The following is an 18,088-nucleotide window of genomic DNA, read 5'->3' as shown; positions in this document are numbered from 1 at the left end:
CTAGACTACTCCGGGCTTATTTACGAGACTGCATTATGGCCATCGCTTTTCTTAGCTTTTGTATTCAGCCTTTGCGTAGCCTCTATGTGGTCGAGATTATTTTAAAATAGATGCATGGGATTCGATTATCTTCTAAATGTTGCTGTATGTTTTTTGGGATCGTTTTCCCACATTGTTGGTTCGTTACAGAGCCGTGTGTCAAAAGCAATATTGACATGATGTTGGCAGCCTGTCCTCTTGGAAAATACGACCGCATAGGTCGTTCGAAGTCTCGGGGCGGCTCGGAGACGCTCGTGGTTGCTCGGGCGGCGGCTTATTCAGACCTTTGACCTCCGTTACGAATCAATGTGCGACGAAACAAGATGGACTATGCTGTCTTTCCGGTAAGTTTGTTAGCTTCCTGTAATATTTTTTTCTAAATTAGCGTTTTTATCAGGTGTTAATCTGTTTTTTGGCGATGTTTCTGTAAATCACGCAACATTAAGTTGGTTCAGTTTCATGTTTAAGTTACAGTCAATTTGCAAATGATTCTGGAAGATGTTATTTAAGGCTAACTTGTATAAAGCTATGGTCACATGCTAACGTAAAAGCTAGCTAGTGCTATCCATAGATGGTATTTAAAAGGTACTTTCGCTCCAACCTATACAGTCCAATCCTCATCATTCATGTCAATTTTATTCTAATTAGCAATACACAGATGTGGAAAAATACAGAAGGAAACGGTAATTTTTAAAATAAGTGAATAGTGAAATCACAGCCAGTAATAGGCCTAATAATATATTATATTTACTAGTTGTCTATTCTGACTGGTAGGTCAGTGTTGGCATTAAACCATCAACATTACAAAAACTCGAGGTAAATTATATTAGAAGGTGCTTCTTAATATAAGGTAATATATGAACTTGCAGAATGTAAAATGAGAACAAACATTGTCGGAATTGCAAACAGTTAACAGAAGGGAACTTTTTGTAAGTTACTTTGCATTAAGAAATGTTTATTTTAGTGCCAACAATAATATTATTAAACTAATTTGATGTTTTTTTTTCTTGCGCATCAAGCCACATTTCAAATCTCCATAACACAATTTAGAAATCCAACGGCCCTTTTAAGTGCCATTTTGTCATTCTGCCTTTTAGCAAAAATTGTCCTTGTTTTTATTTTTTATTGTGATTGTCCTTTTTTTTGTCTTTTTCTGTTTTATATTTGTCTAAAATATGGCATCTGAGTCAAATAGACAATTGAAAGAATGGCTGGAGGCGGGGGAAGCCTTGATGGAGGAGTTAGCAACTAAAAAAGTAATTTTATTTTTCTGTAACATCTGCATTATAGGATTTACCTTAAATTATTTTAAATGTATAATGTCCCTGCTCCACTACAGGTAATTATATTATCCTTGTTTTTACTTCTATCGTTCAAAGGAAGCAAAGAGCCACGGAGTCAAGGCTCGCATGTGTCCTGGAGGAGGAGAGACCAGGGGCCTCATTTATAAAGGTGTGCGTAGAAACCTTCCCAAAACATTGGTTGCGTTCCGAATCGCATACTCTTTCTTTTTTCTATTCTACATACTACATCCGACGATAAAAATAATCTAGTTAGGATGCAGTATATGCATACTATTGGGACATACTTTACTCTCTTATTTCATCATAACATTGCGCCTTGATCTTGCTTTTATATCCGTCGCATCCCCGTTTGTTTTCATATGGAGGCTTCGTCGATGTGACTTCACGTGCGCACTGGATTGTGGGTCAGAATCCCCCAAATAGGATGCAGTTTTCAACACTAACCATCTTGGCCGCATGACGTAGGACATCCGGGTATTTCTAACCATCCTAAATCTGGCCACAAGAATCGGGACATCCTAAATCTTTTTTCTACATACTATATAGTAGAAAGTATGCGATTCGGAACACAACCATTGCGTTCGCACCAAGCCAAGAATGTGCTGCGCAAAAAAAAAGTTGAGATGAATAAAACTGTGCGGCGCACAGTTGCACGCAATCTTCCCTTTATAATTACCCACCTTATTAGGAAGATAAATTATTAGAAATAAAATGGTTTTATTGTTCACAATTTTCAGTCAGTCACTAATAATTTTTCCTCCATGTTTTGTGTATTCAGTTGAACCTGCCGGCCCCAGGGAGCTTCTAGAAGTGGACGCGCCACAGGCGACGGAGATTTCAGGAGGTCCCTAGTCTTGGTATGCATATTTAATTGTGAAATCTTGTATACAGTCAACCAATCCACAAATGTTATTACGGTAATAGATCAGTGTAACTGACTCCTTTTTCCTCATATAAGATATACAGCTTCAGAATCTCAGATACCTTCTGAGTTCGGTTACTGTCCCAGCATCAGCAGAACAGGAGGAGGACACACCAACGGTATGTTTCTTCTACCTTTTGCTTTTTGTATCCCACCAGGAGGTGATGGGATGTCATGCATGGAAATGGTTTACTATTATCCTTATGTGCTGTGATGTTCAGATAGTGGTCAAATATGATTTTCTGTTTTCAGCTCCATACAACCTGTGATTGCCCACTGTGTGCTCTCCAAATTCTTCCTACAAATGGACCCCGGGGATAAAGGATTTGCTTGAATGCAGATACTGGCCAGCAACCACCAGCTTCCAAATCCTGTTCAAGTTTGATTTCTTCACATCATTCGAGCAGATGAATTTGGCCAGCCCAGCTTTATCGCAACAAGCATTCATCAAAATGCTTGAACATCAATCCGGTTGCACAGGTAAGAACTTTCTTTTCATTAGCAAGAATTTTATATTCCAAACTTAAAGATCTTTCATTGACAAAGGTTATACCATTGTGGTTCCAGACAGCACGTATCTTTTGGGAGTTTGCATTCTGCAGTTTCAAGAAAGATGAACTGTGCCTGGTAGAGCATTTTCAATGTCCGGCATGAACACCAAACATGCTGGCTATATCGGCAGACGGGAATTGGAAGCATTACCGCTTCAGGAAGTCCAAAGGGTCAGTGAAATAATAATTTTCTCCTTTAGATGAATGATGTAGAAGCTGAACTACATTTTGCAAATGGTTAACTTACCGTATGCATTTTCTCAGGCAGGATCTGTCTCCTTACAGTTATGCCAACATACATCCCAATTGTTTTTGAGAAATGTATCCCTATTCGTTTGGCATGAAATATTTAATCAATCAACCTTCAGGGACACTGTAGTTTCCCTCATTTGCAGTGATATCGAGTTTAAAAGTAACAAACAGAATATGCAATACTGTTGAAGAGGAGGTGGAGCAGGTCAACAGCTTCCTCTCAAAGGCAGCTCTCACCACAAAGTATATGACCAAGTCAGGTTGTTACTAGAATTATTTCATCAAACTACCCAAGTGTTTGAATAATTGAAACTGAGTCAGGCCTTCTTGGAAGCAGGTGAATTTACTTGCAAACAGCATACAAGGGAATCAACAATGTACCTGGATTGATACATGGTTGAATACATCGAATGAACAGTGTACAGAGATTATATGTAGTGAAATGTGTAGGCGTATACACTCGGTTTGTGTGTCCAGCCCGTTTTGCTGGCGAAAGCAGAAATGTTTTTAATTAGGCAGATAACAGGATATGGGAAATTTAGGGAGTCTTTTCTCCTCAACTATTGTGCATATGAATGCGTCATACCTTTGTATGTGCCAAAATCTTATTAGGCAGTTTCTTCTTCAAGGCTAAACAACAACTTGTAGCAAAACACTTTGGAGTTCTTTAGGACAAAGTTCAACAGCCAGAAAGCATGTATTGTGCATTAAAATATTATACAATAAAGCAAATTAAATTCTGTTAACATTCCACCCTTTTTATAATATTTAATGCAACTTTTAGGTAACACTTCAAAGCAAAAGGGCAAAGCATATGAGTAAATATATTTCAATCAATCAGAATAATATCAAGTACATCAACATCACAGTTGTGAAAATGCAAGTTTGTGTACTGGTGCAACATCGTTTATGTACAGTTTCAGAGAGGACAGTCTTTGTAGAAGCCAGGGAACAGGAACCAAGATCGTCTTGATGGTCAACAAGTCCTTTTGTGGCATTCTGACGCAAAGTGTCCTTCATATCACAGTCACTGGGGGAATGGTTAGGTATTACCATAACCTATTCAGATTGTTCCTCAGTGTCCAATTGTCCTTATTGAAGAATGGTCAGCTTCGTCTTCTCCTTGCATCTGAAACAGAATGAATTTGAGCAGTAACATGTTCTCAAAAGAAATGCTCATCATTCTGCCAGGGTTGTTTCTAAAATATCATCCTATCCATTTTGCTTGCTCTAGATGTCACAATTAACGCACAACAACATTTTAGGATAGGTTTGATTTCATTCTTCAGTTCACATTTTTTGTCTGTGTTTGGGCAGCATTCAAGCACACACAGGCAGGCAGGCCCTCCCTTTTCTGAATGGGATTGAATCACACACACACATTTTCCTTCAGATACTCCCATTTTTCACCTCACAGAGACTGCGTCTCCCACACACATTTTTACATGTGCTCTCTCCTTCTCTCTTTTCAAACATGCATTTCATCTATCACATAACACATTATGATCACATTGTTCAGCACACAAATCCCTTTTAACTTGTAGTTCAAATCAAAAGCATTGAATAATTCTTTTTAGTGAACATTTTCATAAAAAGAACACAAAAGAACGCTTTTTTTAAGTTTATGCTGGGACTTTAAATGATTGACTGCACCTTTAATCTTTAAGGTTCACTATGGGGCTTGGATTGGCAAGATATTTAGCTCTAAACTTTAAAGCGTTTAGCAATTTAGTCAGAACTCTGGTCATCTTTAGGAGACAAGCATTTTATAACCCATCATAACAGCATAAAAATTGTATGCACACTTACTAAAACCTTTTATCTCCCTTCCCCTACATACTTTTTCTTTCTTTATAAACAATCAGTTCCAAACAATCTTTTTCCTCTTACACTTTCAACAACATTCTCTTATCATCTCTTTGGCCACCACCTTTCTCTTTATTGTTCACTCTTTTACAAGTAATTTAATTTTTAAAATGTAAAATCTAACATTAAATTACCCAGTAATCAATTTAAACAGGGTGAACACCCCTATTCCCTCCAATTGATTAACAAAATTCACCAATTTAAAACTAGAACACCCTATGTGATGTATTCTAAATAAAACTAATAAATCTACTCAGCAGATGTAGACTATCGACAAACATAACAAAACAAAACAAATAGGTGAGACTTATTCTTGGTAAGTGTTAAGACCTCAAAACACTAGTAAAAATTGTGACAAACAAAACAAAGAGGTGAGACTTATTTCTTTGGCTAGTGTCAAGACCTCAAAAACACTAGTAAAAATTGTGACAAGTTTTGTATACTTAGTGACCCACCGTAACACTAATCACAGCTTTTTGTCCTTCCTAAACAGTGAAACTTCATAAACACTAATATGATGTCTAACAGTAGTTTTTTCAACCGCAACCAATTGTTTTCATAAGTTAAACTCTCAGTTTTATTCTAACTTCCTAGTGTCATGAAACAAAAGATAACTGCTAGACGTGGTTTTTTCAGACATCAACATCTGAATAAAAGGGAATGCGCCGAATCCCACACTAATGGCCATCTTTGAGACTTTATTTGTTGTGAGTGTATTTCCTCAAACACTACAGGTTGAGATAGGTTTGTCTCTAGTGCATCTTCCCAAACACTACAGGTTGAAATATTTTTCTCTTTAGTGCATTTTCCCAAACACTACGATCAGTTATTCTCCCTTACGGTAAAACCATGAGAAATACTGCTTCATAAACTAGTTTATCTACCTAATACATAAAACAAAGGAATTCCTAATTCCTGGACAAAACAAAATCAGCTGTTTATATTCACCTGATTTCAAGAAAGCCTCGACTCGCTCAGTTTTGGCTCTGGATTCCGTCACCCCTCCTCCGTCCAAGTAGAGTCTGCAGACAGCCTCTTTTGTAGCAATGTTCACTGGAGGTCTTTTGTCGAGAGTCGTGGACTCCCCCGTGCCCGGTGCAGGCTCTTCTCGTCCAGAGGATGAGGATGTTGGATCCGGCAACTCGAAGGACCATTTGTTACTAGAATTATTTCATCAAACTACCCAAGTGTTTGAATAATTGAAACTGAGTCAGGCCTTCTTGGAAGCAGGTGAATTTACTTGCAAACAGCATACAAGGGAATCAACAATGTACCTGGATTGATACATGGTTGAATACATCGAATGAACAGTGTACAGAGATTATATGTAGTGAAATGTGTAGGCGTATACACTCGGTTTGTGTGTCCAGCCCGTTTTGCTGGCGAAAGCAGAAATGGTTTTAATTAGGCAGATAACAGGATATGGGAAATTTAGGGAGTCTTTTCTCCTCAACTATTGTGCATATGAATGCGTCATACCTCTGTATGTGCCAAAATCTTATTAGGCAGTTTCTTCTTCAAGGCTAAACAACAACTTGTAGCAAAACACTTTGGAGTTCTTTAGGACAAAGTTCAACAGCCAGAAAGCATGTATTGTGCATTAAAATATTATACAATAAAGCAAATTAAATTCTGTTAACACAGGTTAGTTTAAGGATGATTGTATGCTTTGAAAAAAAATATTATATTATTATATTGTATGCTTTTGGGAAAAAAAATATTCTGCAAAGATTACAACATAAAACTAAACAAACAGCAGATAGATACTTGAATAAAAACAAGACCAAAGATCAAATGGCACCATATCTGGTCAAATTAAACATAAGATACAGATTACACCTTAGGGCTTATATATGGATTTTTGCCCTTTTTAATATTCTAAATAGAATACACAGGGCAGAAGTGGAAGCAGACAACCTTGAGCGTCTCAAACAAGATCTCAACATCTCACTGGAGGGTGTTAGAAGTCATGTTAGAAGTCAAGCAATGGGCTACCACTGGTATGTTATATGATGGTTGGGGTGTACATTTAGTACTGCCTTGCCATACTTTTGGTTTCATGTTTTTTAATGGTCATCTTTGCTTGTTTTGTTTTTTCTTCAAGAGAGACATGGAGCTCAGAGTAGCCAAGAGGGGCTCCAGAGAGAAATTGACGAGATTATCTTCTCTCTAAGAAGAAGAAAGCATGACCTCTATCAACAAAACGGTATTTGCCATTATGTGACTCAAGCTTTTTTCTTAGTTTAGTTTAATTTTCACCAACAATCTTTTTTGTAATTACTATGTCATATTACAGACAGCAACCAAACAAGGCAGAGGAAAAGAAGGAGACTTGGAGAGCTAAAAAATAAACTCCAAGAGAGGTTACTGCACTACAACACCATTGCTGCCAGTGAAGATAAAATCGACACTGGTGCAGCATGTAGTCTCTCTGGTCACTTCATCCTGCCTTGGGAAGCACAAGGAGATGGTAAGCAAAGTTTGATATCGTATAAATTCAAGTATAAACATCTGAGCCTCACTATCAATACTATCAGCTAAGGGCGGAAAGGTCTGGAAATAGTGTGTGGAAAAAGTAGGAAATCTGGACGAGCGTAAAATTGAATGGACAATACTGGCAAAAGAGATGAAACATGTTTATGCCTGTTGAAAGATTGTTAAATTACTTGTATTGGCTTTACATTTGTACCGTGGCCATGCACGATTTGAAAATCATTTTATATTTTACTTCATTTGGTTTACTGTAGCTGCTTTCCTCCTCGTGTGTGTTTTGAGAGAGTTGATCCCCACTAACCCTCCAACCAACAAAAAGTGGAAAATATTCAGTTTTTGATTTTACAATACGTTTTCATTATTAGCTGCAATGCTATCCTCCAAATGGGGAAACCATGGTGAAAAATGTTTAGTGTTTTGATTTTGTCACAGGAAGCAGGCCGCGATCAAGAAGCTCCTTCTTCAGGAGATACTGGACTACAACTGTCTGGACTCCACCACAGCGAGCATTGATGTCGCTGTGATGGAGCATTCGCTGACAGGGCAGAGCACTTTAGCCTCTATTTGGCCTTGGGAGGTTCATGGCAGTGGTATGTCAAGTTTTCAGATGCTTTATAACAGTTTAGGGTACTGCTATGAAGAGTAAACTAAACTAAGTAATAACATTGATTTTTATTTGTTTTATCTGTGCTTTCATATGTCCTTCTGTGTGTCCTTCTGTTCATATTATGTATGTATTTCATTTTGTGAAAAAGTAAATGTTTGTAGTTGCTACAATTTTGTAATGTTATTATGCAATATTGTCTAATGTATAAATACAACTTTTTGATTTCCTTAGCAAACATGTCCATGAAGAAAAGCATTCATGACCAGGTGATGCTTACTAGGAGGCTGCAAGAGGAGAAGGGAATTTTGGTCGTGGAAATGACACTACACTGCACATGGTTGCAGAACCAGGCAGTGGTTCTAAAGGAGAAGTTGGCTGAGCAGGGTAAGTTAAAAATAAACATTTATATATGCATTTAGGAATGTGTTTTAAATTAAATCTTAGTTTTTAAGTTTGAATTGGAGAGACCGTTTTACTCCACTGATGTTTTGTTGCCTTGTGAAGTAATCTTATTATGTTTATGTCTGTAATGATATCTCTTTTGTATTTTGAGATGGAGACCAGGGAAATCAGGGACTTGGCTGTCTGCTCAAAAGAAGGCATTCGGAGGTGTTGGAAAGCCTGCAGGAGGCCCTCAACCTCTACAAGACCGCTTTAGGTCCAGAGGCCTCTCTTCTAGATGCCAGGGGCGAAGAAGAGAGTGGCCTTAGCAGTCCAGACAGCAGTGAAGCTGAAGAGGGTAACATGATTTAAGTTATATACGTATGTATTGATGTTTGTTTGTTTTTATATTTGTTTCACAAACATAGACAATTAACTATTGAATTTACTTTTGAATGATTAGTTATTTGTGTTTTTAGAAGTGTTACACACCTAGTCAATTCTGAAACATTTTAGCTTCAGTTTGTATTCTTACCTCGTGTTTTTGTCCACTTCCCAAGATTGAAGCTGTACAAAGTATTGCGGTTAAGCCTTCGACTGTCATTCTGGAACACAGTCTTTCTTTCCAGTCACCTATCAACTGCATCACCAAATCCACCATCCAGCATCTCCAAGCTTCAGGCCACATTGGAAGACACTAGCAGAGATCATCTGTGCCTTCATCACGCTAACATGCTGCACTTTTGGAAACTTTTAAGAAATACAAAATTGTCAACTGTGCACTAGGGCTGTCCCCGACTAAGAAATGATCTAGTCCATTCCGATTGGAGAAGTCATCCATATAGTCAATTGATCGTCAATCTATATTTAAAATTGTCAGACCACAATGGTGATTTATAAATGCACAATGAGGGCCTCTACACATTACAGTTTTTTTTCGATTGCTAACCTACAGTGGGCACAACAGTCACTGGAGCTGAACAGTTCACTTCACCTGCAAAATAGGCTCAGTAGACCAAACACTATGAACCAGCTTCTTTGAGATAACACACTGTCACTCAAAACACACTCAGAGTACAAACACTAGCATCAAACCCCAATCCACAAAATACAAACTTTTAATCTTTACAGTTTCGAATAATTTGAGTTACTTCAAACAAATTACGTAATATTTTCTGTGATGAAAAAGTGAAATTCTTTCACATGAAATTGTTTATTTTATAACATAACAGTTTTTTTAGGAAAACAAAAATAAATGGAAATCAGAAGTTTGCTTCAATAGATACACATGTTGTATATTTTATTGACAACATTTACAAATGTTGTATATATCTGTGTAAATAATATGTATATAATTGTTATACAGAAATCAATTCCTGTAATGTTGTCATTTACTGCAGGTGATGTGAACTGTTCAGCTCCAGAGACTGTTGGTAGTGCAGACTGTAGTTAGAGTTTTGCACATAGAGCTACAGTTGTGCCCACTGTGGTTTAGCGATCGAAAAAAACTGTATTGGTCCAGTTGAAATTGCAATCTACAATGTTTAAAATGCTCCAGGATGAAATCCATTCTGTTTTGAATGTGTGGTTTACAGTTGCGACAGCAGTGTGTTATCATTTGAACAAAGTGCTGGAAATACACAGTGTTGTTCAGATTGTGATAAAAGCCAACAGCTAAGTGTGTAGATTTTGAAAATTGTGTTTAAGTTTTTTACCCTCTTTCACAAGCTTTCTGTAGGCAATTGTTCATTTTCACACAATGCTCTTTTTGTCAATTTCTTGCTGTATAATCTTTTCCCAGTAGAAGAAAAGTTAAACAGAGGCAACTGTGGAGATAATCCCCCTCCTTGTTGCAGGCTTTTCGTCCAGTGACTTTAAAGGAGACAGTGTCACTGTTCACACTCCACTTAAGTCCCAAGACAGTTTGAGTTTAATTGTTCAATCAACCTGTTTAAATCTTTGTGACCATAATTAATGTATTTTCACTTGTTTTGGAAGGAAAAAGGAGATCCAACACTTAAGGTGAGTGCTGGATCTACGGTACTGTTTTCAACCGAGTGAATACTTATCAAACCTACCTGCATCTTTGTTACCTGATGGTTCGAATATACATACAGTATTATTAAATAAACTTGTGGAATGAAATAAACAATTTTAAAAACCTGTCTGTTTTTAATTTCCCATACCTCCTTTTACACAAAAACATAAGTGAGCTACAATATTAGAACCAATTTTGATGGTGCTTTGTGTAAGTGTATGTGCCTTTAAATACTTTGAAATCAGTGCACACAATTTCATGGCAAAAAGAAATGCTTCACATAGTCAAGCATTAGCTTGGTTTTTTATATATGACCACGCATATATGTAGTTTTTATGTATATATACATATAAACTACAAGACCAAGGTTGATAGCATGGTATGTTGTGTATTTCATGGCACATTCAAAATTGCTGGCTGTTTTTGACTGAAACGAGTGCAGACAGATAAAAAGCAGATTGCAAAAGCCTGAAATGGTCATTCATTTTCTTGGTTAGAATATAATACAATAATAAAACAAATGTGATTGCATTGTAGGCCTATGCTATTGTTATGCCGTTATGTTAAATAGTATACAGATTTGATTGCATTGCTATGTGTAGTTAATATGCTATACATCCTAAGAAATTACACCATAACCTATAGGCACCTACACCTTATTGGGTCAATATTGCTAATTTGTTTATTCATTTAAAAAAAGTGTGTGTGGGGGGTCGTCTTAATCTTTTAAAGTTACCCTACATTTAGACCTATATAATTGTTTCTGCTTTATGCCATCTCGTGTATTTGTCTGTGTGAAGCTTATTAAATATTAATACACGTAGTTCATATAGCACTTCATAACTCAATATTAACAAATGGCATACAATACATGTACACCTAATGTACAGACAATAATGATAAAACAAAGGAGTAAAAGAGTAATGTAAAATAAATTCTAGGCCTATGTAGTCATTGTTTCTGTCAACATCCTGAGTTGTCTGTCTATGTGTTCATTTACATGATGGACCTCCTCTTTCCCTGCAGTAAAGGAAAGGCTAAGGCCTAAGCAATAAAAACAAAATTAGGCAAACACCTTCACTTCACACATTGACATTCCCTAAAATCATATTACCATCATGTCACAAAAACCACAAGTATAAAATAAAGTAGCCTATCAATAAGAGGGCTTATTTTAAGAAATAAAAAAGTGATGAGACTGGGTATGTTTGGGATGTGAACAGCTTAATGTGAATCAAGTCTACAGCGGATAGTCCTATAGCCTAGGCTACATGTACTTCGTGCTTTCTCTGCTTGAGCTCTTTCCATTTTTCCAGCTATAAAAGTCTGCAGCAAGATCTCTCATCTTTTTATTTGTCCCTCCAATGTTTAAATAAAATCTTAAAATACAAAACAAATAAAGCAAAATGAGACATTAGACTTCCTTCCCCATGGGTGGTGAATTAAAAAAGGGCCACATCCTCCCCTTCAACTCTGTATTTCAAAACAGGAAACATGCAGGCTAGAGGTAGACTGTTCAAAGTGACATGTTACTGTCCAGGTCCAGGCCTTCCCAATAGGCTGCATTTGTAAAAGCTGTAGCCTACACCACATTTTTAATTTGCTCATATCATTTCAATATCTCACAAGCATCCAGAGCTCTTTGAGGGTGATAATCTGACAGGGGACAGAATAATCTATGATCTGTGATCTTTATCTTTTGAAAATATTTCTCATTTTATGGACACACACTGTCTGAAGTGTGGGCTTTATAGGCTTGATGCTGTGACCATGAAATGAAAATTTTTAAATCTTTGTCTTAGAGGGAAACAAAACATATCGTTGGAAAGGTCTCGACCTACAATGTAACATTATGTCAGTGAGAGAATTCTACTGGGCTCCTACTCAGAAATAATGACCTTTGAACCTTGACCTTAGTGCATGCTTGAAGGCTCACAACTCCACAACGAAAGGTGATACAGCCATGGTACTAACAGTTATAGAAAGTACCTGGCCTAGGCTATCATGTGATAAAATAGACAACTAGGGGCAATATAAAATGTGGGTATAAATAACATTTCAACCATTTAATTATAAGATATTTAAAATATGTCAACAGAAATGTGTAAAGCATCACATTAAACACCTCACAGAACCCTCAATTTAGAATATTTAAGTCCCAATATTTTTTTAAACTCAAATATTTTTAGAAAACTACATTTCCAAGAGATGCGTCATCCACTCTTATACTGTAGTTAGCCATAGTTGTAGTTCTTTCTTGTTTTCGAGCTAGGGTTAGGGCAACGGTGTTCAAAATATTTGTTACTAAATATATAACTTATCTGTAACAGACATAAACTGTATGTTACTGCCGAACTTGTAGATACACTGCAATGAAAAGATCTATGTCGCAAAACCAGTATAAATTATAGTTTTTTTGTGACATATTCGCTGGCATTGTAGAAGTGGGGTATTTGGGTCCATAGTTCTGGTTGTTTGCAAATTAGGGTTGCGAAAACATATATCTATTGGATCATATATGCCGTATTTAGGGGAGCCGATCTCATTGTAACACTCAAGCGAGTTGATCTCACTTAGAAACTGTTAAATGTGTTGTCTACTTTAAGATAGTTTAGCCAGTAGTGTTAAAACCGTTGCCGAACGCGCTAGTTCCGCCACAACTATGCCCGGCGGAAGTCGTCTGATGACCCGCCGCGCCGGAGTCGTCCTCATGCCCCTTGGTAGTGCAGCGGAGGAAGCCCACACTGCCCTTGTATTGTTGTGTGTCTACTACTTATTCCTTGGCAAATCCCTCGGTATTGAAGGACAGCTGTTGACCAGCAGTTACGTTTAGAGTTAAGGAAATGTTCCTGTTTTTGAGTTGGAAATAAAAATAACGTGAAAGTAGCCTAATGTCAGCGTCCTTAACAACCTAATGGAGCCAACTGAAAATTAGTCAAATCAGCATAGGCTATCAACATTAATTCATGGAAAATCTCTTTCTGCCTCTTTTTTCTCTTCATCCTCATCTCTTCCTCCTCTTGGTTCTCCCTCTCACCCACTGGTCCTGTTTCATTTATCTATTTATTTGTAGGCTATGAAATCAAACACCCAACCCCTTCCCCACACACACACTTCTCCAGTTGATTCGCCACCCCCCAGTCTCTCTCCCTTCTTCCATGTCCGCTATCAGTCACTCTGGCCGGGCCACTCATCATCCAGGCCAATCCGCTGATGATTCGCCACCATCAGGCCTGACCCCCGCCTTCCCCTCGCTCATGCCGGCCGTCAGTCTCTGGCTGGGCTACGGCCTATGCCCGATCCCCTATAGCAATGCATTGGTTAACTTTTTAAGTAAAAGTATTCCTTTTGAGTAAATATGAAGGTGTAATCCGGGTGACCTTGTGGACATGCCGCTGTTATACTGGGGAATGTTGGGAACTGACCAAAAGCAATGCGTTTGATTCAGATGTCAATAAAATAGCCTAAGCCTAAAGTGGGCTACACCACTGTTATGTTGAAAGCCGACGTGAGCTGAAGCTCATGTGTTGTGTTTGAAATGTCTTTTTATTAATCACTTTTAATCAGTTGTCAAATTTGTATTCTGCACAAAGGTTTTTCGAACAAAGCAGACTGGCGTGTCGTCTCTATAGCAACGACAGCTGAGGATTATGGGTAGTGTAGTGGCTTCAGGATTCGTGGTGTCAGGTCCTCCGTTATCCAATGTGATGGATGCGCAGTGTCAGACTGACATCAACTCCTTGCATGGGTTCAGGCACACAGGCACGTTGCTGGACGATACTGCTTTGGCATGCTGACCTTTGAACCTTGACATCGGCTTACAATTCAACTAAATAGGCTGAAAACATATTGCTATTGGTACAGAAAAAACATGACCTCAGCGGTTGTCAGTAGGCCTTTAGCCTGCTTATATATGTAATGCTGCAAATAGCATAAGGATCCAATAGTTTATGATAATGATGTACAGTATGACTGTGAGGTTAGGTAGACTTGAAATGCATTACTCCATTAACAGAACATAGAATCAATGTAAATGTAAGCAGAAAAATTAGAACATAGTACCCAGTATTAAATAAATGAAGTAGGCTATTTTTTAATTTAAGCCTCCCTGAAGTTAAACTCTATTGAGTCTTTACTAATTGGAGGTTGTCATCTCTACAGTACAGAAACAAGAACAATGTTAATAAATATGCAGAAACAAATTTAGTATTGACTTGATATATTTTATTCAATTGAATCCTTTGGCTGCCAGGAATTGGCCCATGTCTCACCACTGAAAACAGAAAGAATGTCTGTAAAGCATGTATCATTATAGAAGATGGGTTTTAAAGGCAACAAGTAAGTAATTAAGTAGTTAAAAGTAAATAGTAAGTAACAGTAATAATAACTAACATTAACAGAGTTAAATATTGTAAAAGTGCATAAGTAATGCAAGCTAGAGCGGTAATAAAATAAAGACTTGTTGGTAGAATGGCATGTAAGTGTAGGCGCTTGGTAGTGACTACAAGGTACGAGATGAAGCAGAAAAACATCAGAATACAAACCATTCTGGACATGGCTCCCAGGCAACCAGCTTTGCCCTATGAAGAGATACAAACAACAAACAATAAACATTATTTATTTTGTTTTTACATTTCACTTTTGAGTGTGATTAATACAATAACATTGTTCTTTACAGTATTTGATGTTGTATGTATTGTTTGACAAACTGTCTGTATATGTACATCAGTCACAACAGATGAAGAAAATACCAGATGAAGAAAATACCTATCATCATGGTTCGCATTGCCACTACATGCTGCACGCTTAACCATCCTACAGCACAGCACACAGTACAGTAAAGTGTCTAACCTTTTTGACTCTTTTTCCAATCACATCCTTGATGGGGAAAACCTGCATACTGGTATGGTAGGAGCAATCTGTGAACATCCAAAAAATAATTTTTATAGTAACAAAATGAATTAATTTATGATTGAGACTTTAGTAGCTGAGATATGATATGATTTGATATTTTGAGGTTGTCTGTTATTAGTAAATAACTGTTAAAAGTAGTAAAACACAACAAAAATCAATAGAACCATCACGAATAACCAGAGGGGTGTACTACGAAGCAAACTCAACAGAGCCTGGCTCTCTTTTCTGCATCTGGTTCAACATAACACAAACCCTTGCTCAGCACTAACTGGTATCACAAAGGCGGTTATCAACCTCTTATGTTGAATGAGGGTTTCAGCTTCAGGCTCTGTGCGCGTCCCCATTAAAGGGGCGTTGAATGCGTCATTTGACTCCGCTTCCGCACAGAATGGACTGATCTTGTGCAGCTAACTTTACACAAACAGACTGATTGCGAACAGCTGACATAAAAAAAGAAGTGTCCCGCTTACTTCACTCATTCAAGAGGAAGAGTTTGTCAGTCTGAACAATCACAGAACAGCAGACAGAGAGCTGACAGCAAAACTGTTACTGCAAATAAGGAGAGAGTGGAATGCGGTCAGAACATAGGCTGTTTGACATTAAAAGGAATTAAATGTCAAACTGGAGTCAGAAGATTTTAACACTACCATTTAATTTACACTATAAAGGCTGACTTTTCTATATTTTTACACTGTAGGCTAGTCCCACTCAATCATGTAATTTAGGCTACATACGGAGTATGTGGGAATCACTTTAGTTTTGGGCCACAAAATTAAAATATGTTTTAATTATTCGTGATAAATACACAACAAACTAATACGCCTAAATATAAAGCATGTGCTGTCTGTAAATATTTCGGACAAATACTGTCCAGCAGCTTCAGTGAACCTGTGAGTCTGCAGCGATGTCTTATGTGACAGCTGTCACTTAAGTCCCAAACCTGACGCTACTGATAAAAAATAGATAAAAATAAACACAGTGTACTAATGTTGCAACCTAGATTGTATGCTTCTTTAATACCCAGTGTGTTTAAATGGCCAAGTAACATTACAAACATATTCAGTTAGAGCAAGAACAGCTTTGCATACAGTAGGCTATTTTATATTTTCTGCAATAACTGAATGCATGTAAAAAATACATCACAGCACATAAGGATAATAGTAAACCATTTCCATGCATGACATCCCATCACCTCCTGGTGGGATACAAAAAGCAAAAGGTAGAGGAAACATACCGTTGGTGTGTCCTCCTCCTGTTCTGCTGATGCTGGGACAGTAACCGAACTCAGAAGGTCTCTGAGATTCTGAAGCTGTATATCTTATATGAGGAAAAAGGAGTCAGTTACACTGATCTATTACCGTAATAACATTTGTGGATTGGTTGAATGTATACAAGATTTCACAATTAAATATGCATACCAAGACTAGGGACCTCCTGAAATCTGTCGCCTGTGGCGCGTCCACTTCTAGAAGCTCCCTGGGGCCGGCAGGTTCAACTGAATACACAAAACATGGAGGAAAAATTATTAGTGACTGAATTGTGAACAATAAAACCATTTTATTTCTAATAATTTATCTTCCTAATAATTTGGGGATCAATGTTCCTATCCTGGGGCCTCATTTATAAAGCTTGCTGCGCACAAAAACCTTGCGTAGACAGGCAGAATGTGCGGTCAAATGTGCGTTGGCAAACCGGTGGTATTCATAAAACAATTCTTTGCGGAGAAGTGTGCGTATTCCCACGCAAACTTTCGACCATGCGTAGAGCTTCCGCAAGGTTTTCCTGACTCTGGGAATCAGCGACACTCAATGGTAACACCACAAAATAAAGCTCGAAAAACACACATATCCTTGTGAAATGCATGGCACCCAATATATTTAATCAATTATATGTGCGTACCTATTGTTGCGAATATAGGCTACTGTTGTCTATGGCATGCAGTAATGATGTAGGTTGATTTACTTATCAAGTAGGTCCATACATGTTTTGGTTATATTTTTAATTCTTATAGTTCTACTCTATAATAATATCATATACGTCGGGAGGTGTGTCCGTGAGAGGCCAGCGGGAGAGCAAATAGTCTTTATTTTAGGCTTTGTGTAAAAAGTAGTTTTGTACAAAGTTAAGGCCAAACATATTCATTAAAACTATATATTTCGTTAGATAAAATCATGTTATTAGTTTAGCAAATTATTTTATGCATCTCTTTCCCATAACAACTAACCCTGGAAGTTTAAACTATAACGTTGTTGGAAATGTGTTGATCTCAAGGAAGGGAAACATTGCTTTGGAATAGACTACTACAGGCTAGTGCATTATTTCACTTCTCACAACACATTTTATATAGGCCTACATATAGTCCTACAGGTTCGCTAATACGTGATATTTCATACAGTACAAAGTTGGGCAAAACATCTTAACAAAGACTATAACGACTGTGCCAATCATATGTGTTTGTGTGGCAGTTACAGCGACGCATGGCACAGGCTTTCTTCCTTCCCAGTCGCTTTCTTTGCGGCCGGTTGCCTCCCTTTTTTTCTCATGTCAGTCAAAATGCTGTGCTTATTAAGTGCGTCATCATATTCAGGAGCTATTTAGCATTCGCCATGTATGGTAGATAGTGGGATGAAACTGGGAGGTGAAGTGGGATGACACGAGGCGGAGATCGTCCGCGCACAATTCACCGCAGGTGGGTAATTATAAAGGGAAGATTGCGTGCAA

At 37.7% G+C, this 18,088-nt stretch overlaps 1 protein-coding gene across 1 annotated transcript in view; it reads right to left on the bottom strand.

The window, feature by feature from the left end:
- LOC307262971 (nuclear factor 7, brain-like) overlaps positions 1-18,088 on the bottom strand; it is a gene marked incomplete at both ends in the record, with an annotated part of 53,429 nt that overhangs the window by 14,409 nt on the left and 20,932 nt on the right. The window lies entirely within an intron of this gene.

This window comes from Ammodytes marinus (genome assembly GCF_949987685.1).
Source record: "Ammodytes marinus genome assembly, chromosome: 16".
NCBI classification, from domain to species: Eukaryota; Metazoa; Chordata; class Actinopteri; order Uranoscopiformes; family Ammodytidae; genus Ammodytes; species Ammodytes marinus.
Note: the sequence above shows the minus strand (reverse complement) of the source record. Positions and strands in the feature narration are given on the sequence as shown.